The 12,091-nt window shown below is 46.8% G+C and overlaps 1 protein-coding gene across 3 annotated transcripts in view; it reads right to left on the reverse strand.

The window, feature by feature from the left end:
* Positions 1-12,091, reverse strand: part of LOC119172524 (uncharacterized) — a 176,247-nt gene that overhangs the window by 81,167 nt on the left and 82,989 nt on the right. Inside the window, exon 1 of one of the 3 annotated variants that reach the window (XM_037423667.2) lies at positions 10,621-11,991. The exons of the other annotated variants lie outside the window; for them this stretch is intronic. The gene's annotated coding sequence lies outside the window, so the exon portion shown is untranslated. Of the gene's footprint in view, positions 1-10,620; positions 11,992-12,091 lie in introns of those variants that run through there. 3 annotated transcript variants of the gene reach the window in all.

The raw sequence follows: 12,091 nt of genomic DNA on the forward strand, positions 1-12,091 counted from the left end.
TTTCTGGTCATCTCAATATTTCAAAATTTAACTTGCTGCTCTTCTTCTCTTTTTTCTCTGTCTTTCTCTGGGTTTATTTTATAATATTTGTATGGTATTTTTTAAATGCGAATCATTTCTTTTGCCCTTCTTTTTTCTCTCTCTTTTTCTCTGGGTTTATTTCACACTATTTGCATTGTATGTTTTAAATCAGAAGTATTTCTTAGCGAACTTCGGCGACTTTGAGCGTATCAATTTATCTATCTAGCCGCTTACGTTTGGATGTTCTCGTGGTAACCCCCTTAACTTGGCGTGAACAAAAATTAGAATGGGAGGGTAAGATGGTTCGACGAATATGACGCCCTGGTCAAGACATAAATAATGTCACAATCCCGTCGCGTACGTCATCAAACATTTCCCGCCAGACAGTGGCACATACACACGGGCGGGTATGCGCCACAGGTATGCGGCCATGTGCCACAGGTGATTGACACTTAGTATCTACCCAGGAACGAAGAGAACAAACATGGGCAATTTTAACACGCGAGCGTTAAAAATGCCTGACATTGGTAGCGCCGACTAGACGAATGCAAAGAATAAATGTCAAGGTTCCAGCTGGAATCGAACCCAAGCATTCTACGTGGCAATTAAGTATTTTACCACAGAGCTACACCAGGTCTCGGAACTACTGTTGGTACTCTTCAAAGAGACGCTAATCTTCGTGAAACGTCAATAGTGGTTTCAGTGGTGTCTATCCAATTTTATAAACTTTACATATGTACTCCTTTGATACAGCCGTCACGTCGGGTTCACATCAATCGGGGCTACAGTTGCCGTGCGCTGAAGTTGATTTATGTAGCAGAGTCCAGGGCCAGCACCCTCGCGAGCATCAGTGCCTCACATCAGCTTCTGGTGTTGCTAATACGCATGTTCCAGTTGGCATCGTTGCGCAAGTGCAAACAACTGGTTATATAAACATCTGCAACTCTTCAACATGTGTTTGTGCGTGACACATTTGGACATATATTTAGCGTCATTTCATGACGTGCCTGCTCAATAAAAAAATTGCAACACGGTCCCCTTGCCTCCGCATGCTTCGTATAACGTCAACTCCCAGGTACGTGGGATCTGCCGAATTTCTTCATTCGTTTTTTTTTTTAAATATATCGAACAGTATTGTAGTGCTCTTTGAAAAGTTACGATACGCTTTCTTGACCAATTCACCAGAGTGGGTATGTGCGATAATACAGAGGAAACAAACTTTCTGCCATGGCTGAAATCGAACGTGAACGGCCTCTCGCCCGCGAAAGGCAACGCGGGCGCAGACAACAAGCTAGCCCAGAGACGATGAGTTGGGGAAGCAGCGGCAACGCCGACAACAAACGCTGCCGCACCGGAGACACCTCGGGAAGCATCGATTTCGATCGCTCCCTTTCATAAGCATCACGCCTGCAACGCACGGAAACGGGCAGTACGGAATCCGAGTTCAAGTGGTCAACATCCCCCCGACAGACATTCAGAACACGGTGCAATGCCTTCATAAAAACACATCCGATGACTAGAGACCAGATTTTAGGCAAATGCCTATTTTGTTCCCTGTTGTGCCACTTTGATGTGTGAGCATGAATTAGAGGTTAAGAAGGGCTTTTATAATGTTCTTATAGTGCCTATACAAATGTCTATTTTTGGCATTCGTGGCTAAATAACTGCGTTTTTTTTTTTAATCGGCACCTATATGAGCCCTATTTCAGCTCAAATTTCGTTTCAGAGTGAGGCTTCTGACCGTTATCCATGTTACAGGGCTGCAGTGCCTTTTCCGAACACCAGGACGGGAAAAGGAGAGGAAAGTAGCATCCATGGCCAAGGACCCGGCAAGCGGCTTTTATAGACGGTTGTACAGAGTTGCGGAGTAATTGAATAACCACCTACAAACCTGGCTGCAGTGGTGGGAATGGAACAGAAGGTCCCTCTGTATACAGTATAAACAGTCGAGAGCCGTTAAAGGAAAAGAGAGTGTGCATCAAAAGAAAAAGAAATGTCATGCGCACATGGCTTCTGATTCGTTTTTTTCCCTTAAAGGGACACTAAAGTCAAATAACAATTTACGTCAGAGTGAAAGCTCAATGTATGACAACATCTAAAATGACAATATTATCAAAAAAGTGCCCTACTTGCTGAGAAATTAAAGTAAATGCACAAAAACACAAGCGCCGCAGTAGGACATTTTCAAAACGATCCCGATGACATCGGTCGGACCGCCAACAATTAATCACTAGTCATCGATCTAGCTGCACTAAATAAATAACCTTCCGTGCATCAAGAGACGCAATAAAATGCTGCTTGTTCGTTACTGTTCGAATCATGGATAAAAGAACCGCCGGGCGTTACTATGGGGAAGGGCGCGAGTGGTTCGAAAAATTCAATTTTTGCGTGGTTAGACGGGACCGGTGATGCCATCTAGCGGGGCACAGTTGAAAAAAAAACACCTGCAATCTCGAAGCCAATGGCAGGAAATTGAGCAATGGCCGTTGTTGCTGCTGTAGTTCCCGCTGCTTTCTGTCTGCTGCTCTGATGCTACTAGCGCAGTAAAGCCGGGCGACTTTGTGCACGGCAACAGTGACATGAGACGGCCCGGTCGGTCTGCTTCTTGAGGCGGGTAATTCGAAGGGTAATTACCCGCCTCAAGAAGCAAGGCGGGTAATTCGAAGGGCGCTAACCCGACGCGGAGCCCTAAAACGTGATATTATTCTGAAATAGGCCCTTCTTTGGCACAAAAGTAACACTACAAGGTTTCTGGACCGCCATTTCAACAATCAATGTCGACTTAATAGTTGACTTGTGTGGCTTTTTGAAGGGCCCCTAACCAGGTCACATACGAATCTGTAGTTTGACAGTGGAAGTTGTTGCATTATCAATGAAGAGCGTTGTACCACACTAATATTTCAAATTGGTTCATTACGAGCTATAAAACCATATTGCGAGGAGGCAAGCTCGAATCTCTAGCCACTCATGCGGTGCAGCCATCGCAAGCCTACTCGCTTTGGAGGACCAGATGACGCGTACGCACCAACACATCATGAAGGTCACGTGCGCATGACGTGCCCGAGGCTACACGTGCACGTTTTAAAGGTGAACATATTCGGCAAAGGCCACAAATATCGTGTTCTTTCGACGTTCTCGGCTTCTGTGGGATGGATCCGTCGGTGCGCGCTGAGAGGCTGGCAAGAATCGTGTAAATGAGTAGCGTACAGGAGCAGTACACTAGCAGTCCTTGTTGTACGTCACATCCTCCTTCTTGGGGCGACAGGAAGGGCAAGCGGTGTTTCAAATTTCACGTCTTTCCACAACGCGTAGCACTGCAAATCTCGGCAGACGGGATCGTGAGCACACAGTGCGTGCATTGCACCTGTAAGATCGAAAAGCTCCGAACCTGGTGAGGGGCCCTTTAGGTGTTCACTAACAGGAGAAAAATGTACCCAATGCGTTTAGACGTCCCTCCCTTCTGGCCATGCTCTCGTGCTGCATCTCTCAGCCACGACGAAAAGGAAGCGACCAGGAGTGTGTTGATACGGCGGTGGACTCGGCATGCTAGACAATAAATACAAAGAAAGACCATGTTCTGCCACGCATGCGGAAAATTCGTGGCTGTGTTCAACCATTGGCGCCTTTCTGCTATCATAAACAATAACATATTTCTTGCACTTTCACTTGGGCGAGTAGGTACATAAGATTGCGCTGAAGTCTATCTAACATTTATTGCTTCCTGTCATAGATACAGGTTGTGCACGTCTTTGTTTGACATTGCTTCAATTTTAGAGGCCTAAAACGGTGTTTTCCTTGCCTATTTTTCCAACCTTTACTCGGATGGCGCAGCCATCGACTTGCACATAAAACGAAAGTTAATAATCAAGCCCTCCTATGAGTCTGGCTTGGCAAAGTAACAGAACATTCACGCGTGCTTGAAGTGCCTATAGAAGACTCACCTCTCTGGATATACCTAAATGTAAAAAGAAAAAAAAACAGGCATGGACCTCGTCTTTGCCAACTTCAGGCTATATATCCCATCGAAGAACCGTTAGCTCTACATTTCACGGGCCACAAAGCAGGAATGATGAAGGCAATACGGGATGCAGAACTCAACACAACATATGATTTATGGGTAATAGAACATTGTATTATACACGCGTTGTCACTCATTTGTGAGCGGGTGATTTAACTCCCCAGTGCTTGGCTCACTCACTTCGGGGAGATGCGTGGATTTTTCGTTTGTGAAAGCATCAAGTCTGCGCAGCGCACGAATCGTACGGAGAAGCAGCATGAACGCTGACACATTTGGTTTTCTATTAAACGCGTGCAGTTTGCTTACAACTGTGCTAGACCACATGGACTACCGAAGATCAGGGAACGTTGTCGGAGATTGTTTCCTACTGGCGCATTAGCTGCATGCCTGCCGCCATCCCGCTTTCATGCATTTTCGGGGCTTTTCCGAAAGGACATCGCCGCACTGCGCCGTGATAGTGGCACTCCTCGGTGTGCTTCACCTCTCAGCAAAATAGCATTACAGCAAAGCTGCCTTTCAAACACTGCTACGGCTGCGAAAGGTGGGAACTTTAAATAATGTCGTTTCCGACCAGGGATTTGGGAAGCCGGAAAATCGGGCACCGAAGAGTTTGAGCGTTCGAAACTTCGAACGTTCTTACACATTGACGCCTAAGGTGCCCGTGACGGTACCGAGAAAGCGTCCAGATTTTCGCGATCATCTGAAAAAACCGGCACTTCACTGTATTACTTGTTTTCTTCCCACACATACCACCACAATAAGCAGCCTTTTCCCGTGATTTCTGTTCGTGGCGTCTATTCGCGCTTTGATTCAAATGCCTGTAGGGACTCTTGCAATTCATAACTACGGGGAGTTTCGCAATACCTCAGAAAACTAATAAAATTTTTGTGTACCAATAATATTACAATCAACGATAAAACCATCGACTAGGGCGAGTTTGGTTTTGTACCACCTAGGACACGTTTTTAGCTAAAAAGTAGAAAGTAGGAGAATTCGGGGGAGAGAAGAGATTAGCCCTGCGCACTGTGTTTATTATCTCCTTTGAGTTCTTTCACTAAGCACTTTCGCACTGAAAATGTGTCACACCTCAATTGACGATGCTTGCCCCTAGAAATCTGCTCCAATTTACCTGTGTCACAAGTTGAACTACCGATCTAAAGCTACCGATTAAGCTTATCAGGATCAAATTTCTCAACTGTTAGTGGCTATACCTCCTGCAGCTCGCGTGAAGGAGCCAATCACGATCGCGAAAATTCCACCCGGATCAGGCTCAATCGCGATCAAAAGTGATCGTGTGACAACCTGCATTGCTCCAAATCCCACAATTAGATTATGTAAACAAACGCAAGCTCGTATAAGCACGTTGAAACCATCAGGAGACCCAACCAGGGCGAAATCATTCGCCTGCAGGGGGGAGCTTTTCGCGAGTCACACTCACAAAAAAAATAATAATAAAAAAAGGTTGTAGTACTTACTAACTTTGGTTTGCTCACATATGTTACTAACCATGTTAGTAAATGAAGTTAGTAACGGAGGTGTTAGTAACCATTACTACCTCCACCGTTACTAACACAGTTAATAATGGTTACTATAACGTAGGTAGTAACGGTTGCTAGCAAAGAAATGCGCTAGACGCGATTATATTGCCTCACGAATCAACCGTTTAATAACGGTCGTATTCGCGAGCATCAGCATTTCAATATATCACTGAGTAATTACGCACATATTATCGTAGACGCATACACAAGTACACGCGATAATTATTTTTCTTTATTGCAAATACACACGAGTACAGTCCAAGGCGGTTTCAGGGGTATATATAGCCCTAACTTTTGGGACTCCAGCTGGTGCCGGTGTGCGGCTATGCTGTAGGATGTATAATTTAAGTTAGGCGCCCTTATTCGTAAAACGTACGGTTTCTTTAGATGAGGTAACGTAGTGTAGGACCTTTAATCAAGAATATTAAGAAAAACAATTAGTTATGTCTTTTTATACTACCACTTCAACGCGGCGTAATATACAAGAAATAAGATTGAGCAGTAAGCTTACATATATTGCCCCAATGAACTTGAATGCATCCCCGTGCTGGCTATTAGACGCTCGTAGTAATAACCTCTAGTGTTTGTTTAACAAGTTCATCAAATACGTGCATGACAAAAAGTTACTAACAGTGCGCAAAACCTAGTAACCTTCGCAACCTTGAAGCGTTTGCTAACGTGGGTTGTAAAATGGTAGTAAAAGGTTAATAATGGCCCAAGAAGGTTAGTAATAGCTTCTGTTACTAACATTTTGCTCGTGGTTACAAGCTTTTTACAAACTTCTTTAAGAGTATATAGCCGTTACTAACCATCGGTAGTAGCTTTTGAAGGTTTTAAGAAAAAAAACTATGGGTCATCACCCCGAAGGGAACCCTGATGAGGTGCGAAGCAGCAGCGGTGCGCACGGCATTGACCCGGTTGAAACGGGCGTCGACGCGGGTGCTGGAAGAACGGTTTGAAGCGAAACTCGGTGTAGCGCTTACTCGAGTAAATGCTCTTTTGAAATACAAAGACACGGGAGGCGGCACAAGTTGAAAACGTTTGCGCTCGGCTTCTTTGGCTCGCGTCTCGTCGGTGTTACCCGCGCGCCCTCTGTATTCTGGAACGCAATCGGTGTTTCTTTGACTTGCACCTCGTCGGCGTCGCTGTCCTTCCACTGCCGACGCTTGCGTTCGGCTTCCCTTGCTCGCGCCTCGTCGGTGTTCACATCACCATTCACGAACGCGATCAGCCTCGCGAACTTTCGCAACGCCGGCGAAAGCCGGAAATGGTACGCGCACACTAGCGGGAAGCATGCCGCGACGGCGAGCTGTCCATGTTGTCGGCGCCGCGAGATTATCCAGGCGCGCGCAGCGCGTGCACCCGCAGGCTCACGGCTTCTCGCCGACAGATGAAGATGGTACGTGATGATGCCCACGTGAGGAGTGGGCTTGAGCGTTGCGAGCGGTGGAGAGGGGGAAGTGAAAGAGAACTGACACGCGGCAAGCGCGCAGCAGGCGAGGAAGAGAGACGTCACCGCGCACTGCTGGGAGGGCGTGAACTACTTGGCACCGCTCCAACACCTGCGGCGAGGGGAGCGGTGCGGACGGAGGGACAGCGTTACACGTGCATGTCCGGTACAGGTGAGCACTTGTGCTTCAAGACGAATTACAAACAATGTGAGCCTAGAGCACTATACCACACTGCCTGATTACGTGTGTTAAGGGACGCAGTACAAGAGTTAATCAGCCGCTTTATAATACGTCATATCTATTTATTATGAAATTGCCCCAACAAAAAATCATTTACAGCGGCCAAAGCACAAAGCAAAGTACCGAGCTTATTAATGTTGTCTCAGTGCACTTGAATAGTTTCCTGAACTAATATATTGGTGGTTAAAATGTAATAATCATTTCTGGGGTCTTACGTGCTAAAATCACGATATTATTATGAGACATGCTCTGAATCAATTTTGACCATCTCGTTAATTTTGACCTGTTTGTCATGTTACTTTTTTGTAATTTACTAAAATTGTTGTAAACGTCTGTTAAAACGCGCGCAGCACTTGCTTATTAAGTTGTACTTCGTTTTGACAATAGCAGACATACGCTTACACATCTGGACTGCGCAATTTAAAGCAAATGGTGTTATTTTCCTTATCTACAGATATCTTCATTTGTCTGTATGATACATGGAGACCATTCCTCTTCCAACTATTGCAGTGAAGACAACGTGGCGATCGAGTTTCGGCGCACACCTGGCGAGAAGAGGAACACGAGGAGGCGGGGAATTGAACAGCCTGCCCCAGAATGGGTGCTGTCTCTGTCTGCTTCTTCTACACTTATTACAATAGATAGTACGTACTATTTTGGATCAAATAACAAGTAGCCAAGGGGTAGAAACGATGCAAGAAAGTAACTGCTGCAGTTACTACTTTTTTCATTACATTTACTGTGTACTTGAATAGGTAGTAAACAAGCAGCAAAAAGTAACGGTTGCACCTATATAGTAACTGTTCAGTAACTTGGGTAGTAAACAGATAGCAAAAGGTTAGTAACAGTCCAAGAAAGGTAGTAGGCTCTGCAGTTGCTACATATTTGCTTGCAGTTGCTACCTCTTTACTAATTTATTTTTAAGAGTGACTACATGCGTGACTGGGAGTGTTGCCGATACCAAAGCACGTTACAGGGCGGTATATCACGGGCGCAGCACTGAGGAGGTGTACTTGCGAATGTATGTGCATGGTGAGCAAATGTATTTTCAATGTCATTCTAAACCCGGACGCTTTATATACGCCCCGGAGACGGTCAAGAATTTCCAAGTACTTATCTTTACGTTCGCAAAGAGAAACACACAGGGTACCGGAGAAATTATTTGCGGCAAACGGGAGAGCTCGTGTGACATGGCACCTCGCACTCGACGTCGACTCGTGCAAACTAGATGCCTGCACTACTTGTGAATGAGGCTTGTTCTAACGTAGGCCATCTTTAGAGGAGGTAAGAAATTTAGTAGGCCCGTGATGACGTCGCCGATATCTACGACGTCACCAAGTGTCGGAAGTGACGTCGCATTCCGCTGGGGATTACGCATCACGCTCACCCGAGAATTCTCGAAAAGGCAACACACGAGCATCTTCAGGTAAACAGCATCAATGTTCAACCATCGAGGGAACAAAACTGTGCGTACACATACATGTGTGTTTCAGTTTGAAGAAACAAAATGATTAGATTGTGAGACCTACACCATACGAGCACATCGGAAGAATAAGCGAACTTAATTTGCATAAGCAAGTGAGGCTCACGAGACAGTGCAGGAAGTTGGAACCTTCAATGTACCACGAAGGCGAAACGTGTCTGCCGCATCTACCGTCGACCCTCAGGGCATGAATAAAGTTTGACGTACATACCATCTACGGTGTATAAAAAAGTGCGGATTTTAGCGAAATTCCGAATCTAATTGGACGGATATTAGGGTTTGCAGAAAAATATTCTCTGCTTATGAACACATTTTCACGTTAAATGAATGCGCGATTGAGTAGTGAATTCGTCACCCAATATTCGTCACTCGGCCACCTTTGCACATGTTCGCGTGGTCGTCTGTAGATGAACTGCACGGCTTTGAATAAGAGCTCTATCGAAATGCAGAAAGTCCAGTAGGCGTGTGCATTACTCTGCGATAGTGGAGAAGTACAGGGCAGCTTTACTGCTGTTGCACGAAAAGTGACAAGATGTCCAAATTTGTAAATAGCAAGGTCATACCGAACTGCTCCATGGCGTTATCCCATCTAACATGAACCGTTTGGCAAGGACTTTCCTTTCAATCACACAGGCGCACGCTTTGTTAAAAAAAAAAAAAAAGCAATAGCCACCATATCCAATACGCCTATCTGAACACGTTGTACAGATATTGGTCAGTTTCCAACTATCATGATCTTCACGGCGGCTATACCATGGGATCGCATGATCGAATAGAAAAACGTGTATAATCGTATGACATGTTTTTATTCTCACTTTATTTTCCGATCACAGATATGTGAATAATGTTCAAGCAATACATATAAACGCAGAAGTAAGTGTTACGTAATCTTTCGGTATGTACTGTTTTTATCTTTACACATTAACTGATCACTGACGACTCCTGGTGGTGACATCGTGAGTGTACGAACCGATATCTATTTGATGAGCTAATTGGGTTCGCCGAAGAGAAAAGCTCGATTCCTTTAAACCGGGCTAGCTAGTGCCAGTCGGTTGACATTAGTAGGTCATTTCTCTGCAAGTATTTTTTCTTACCGAAAATACGTTGCGTTTGGAAAAAGGAAAGCTATCTCAAGCAACCTAAGCAGCAGTAAACATACTGAGGAATAAACGACACTGCGATTCCGACCTGCTCTTTTAAGTGAAGCCAGCGTCTACTGACGGAAAGGGAACAAAAAAAAAGGGTGGTGGGGGGTGGGGGTGAGATCAAGACGCGACGGAGGCGAGCTGCAGTTACATATTCATTAGCGCAAACATCGCGGCTCGCCACGCCCACCACGAGGCCTACCAATTTCGATGAGCTACCGCTAGCAATTGATAGCACCATCAACAAATTCATAAGCCGCAAAAAAAGGTCTCGCGCAAAAAGCCCGCTCGTAAACGGCGAGGAGAGTATATAGAAGAAAGAAAGAATAATAATAAATAAAAGCAGCACGCGCCGAGGGAGCGATAAAATACGTCGACACATTCAAAACGGTCCTCTCGGCGTTTACTTTTCCCGTTCGCCTTGAAACGGCCGAAACAGCGAGAGAGCGCGCGGCAACCCTTAAATCCCGTGTTTTGCTGCTTTCCACACAGCCCTGCTTTCGTATTCCCACGCCTAGTTTCCCATTCAGACGGCTCGGGTCGCTACCGTCGCGCGCGGGCGAAACGATAGTCGCCACCGGGAGTTCGCTGGCGCACGGCACTTTTTTTTTTTTCTCTCTTATCTTTGGGGAGACCGCATACTTGCGCGAAAAGTTTTACGCGGTAAAGCGCGAACTTTTCTTCGCTAACGGCGTCAAAAAAAGAATAGTTTCGGTGCGCTTACCTGGCCGTCTCGAGACCGACGACGACCACGGTGCAGTCGTGCGAAGCTTGGAAGCACATGCACAGCCGCGTCGTACAGTACCACGGGGCTGGTCACCGCGGCACGAGAAGAGCCGGCATCGTGGAGCCCAGCGGCGGTCGACTCTGGCGGCTGCTGCCGCGAGCGCCGCGTGCCGACACGGGAGGAGCTTGCCACGTCCCCCTAACTACTGCGTGCAGCAGAACGAGCCAGCGAACCAGCGACGCGCACAGCTCGCACAACACGCGCACGCCCGCGGACTGAAGAGAAGAAAAAGCAGGCAGTAAAAATAACAAAAAGCTGCCGCAGCAGCACGCCGGGCGCGAGCTATAGAAGCGTTAGCGGGCACTCGCCGCTAGCTCGCTTTTTCCGAGCGACAGGGTAAGAACGAAAAAGAAAAAGAAAGCTGCGTGGAGAAACGAGTATGGCGACTAAAAACAGAGAGCCGGCAGAGGAGAGACAAAAAAAGATAAGAAAGGGAGGGAGAGAAGTGAAGCAAGAACGACAGCCAGAGAGAGCTGCCGCAGCAAAAACGTGCGATGAAAGAAAGCAGCAGTAAAAAGAAAAGCGCAGGGAATCCACCGGCGGCGAGCGAACGCCGAGCGCTCACACGGCGCAGCTTCGAACGAAATCCGAAAAGAAGCACGCACGCAATAACAGCGCGCGCACGCACGTACACTGGCGCGTGAAGACCCCGAAAAGAGGAGGACGAAGCAAAAGAAAGAGAGCGGAGGGGCCGCGAAAGAAGTGAGCCCAATAAAAACACCACCGCCAGAAGAGGGACGTGCAAAAGAAGACCGTGCGGATCCGGAGAAATAAAAAAAAGACAGGCGGGCACGTATCGGAAAGAGGAGGCAGGGGACCGTCCAGCGGCGAAAAACAAAAACGAAGAGCGCATCGGAGGTGGACAGGACCACTGGGGGGAGGTGGGGAGAAAAATTGGGCGAAAACAAGAACACGAGAGGGCGAGCCCAGGAAAAAAATAAAAAAAAGGGAAGCGCGCGCCGATGAACGTGCTCGAGGAGCTGCGAGGCTAAAGAGAGGATCCGAAAAAAAGACAAAAAAAAAAAGCTGGCCGGGCGAAGTGAGAGAAAGTAAAGACAGAATAGAACAATTCTAAACCGCCCGCTCTAAGGAGTCAGGGACTCGCTGGCACCCGCAGTTCTTTTTCTTCTCTGTGGAAGCATCATCATCACGTGGACGACGCAAAGTCCTTCTTCCCTCCGTCTTCGCGCAGTTCCGATCGGCGCTGCCCAACCGCCCTTGGCTACGAAGGGCGATCATCAACGTCGCCCAAAAGGAAGCGCCTGACTTTTCTTTTTCATCTTTCTGCCCGTCTTCCTTGACCGGAGCTTTACTTCTGCGCCTCTGCTTGTACGCGACATTCCACCCCCACTGGAAATTGCTATTTTTTTTTCGGCAGGTTGCATCTTTAGGCGGTACAAAAAAAAAA

The sequence above is a fragment of the Rhipicephalus microplus genome, chromosome 4 (genome assembly GCF_043290135.1).
Source record: "Rhipicephalus microplus isolate Deutch F79 chromosome 4, USDA_Rmic, whole genome shotgun sequence".
NCBI classification, from domain to species: Eukaryota; Metazoa; Arthropoda; class Arachnida; order Ixodida; family Ixodidae; genus Rhipicephalus; species Rhipicephalus microplus.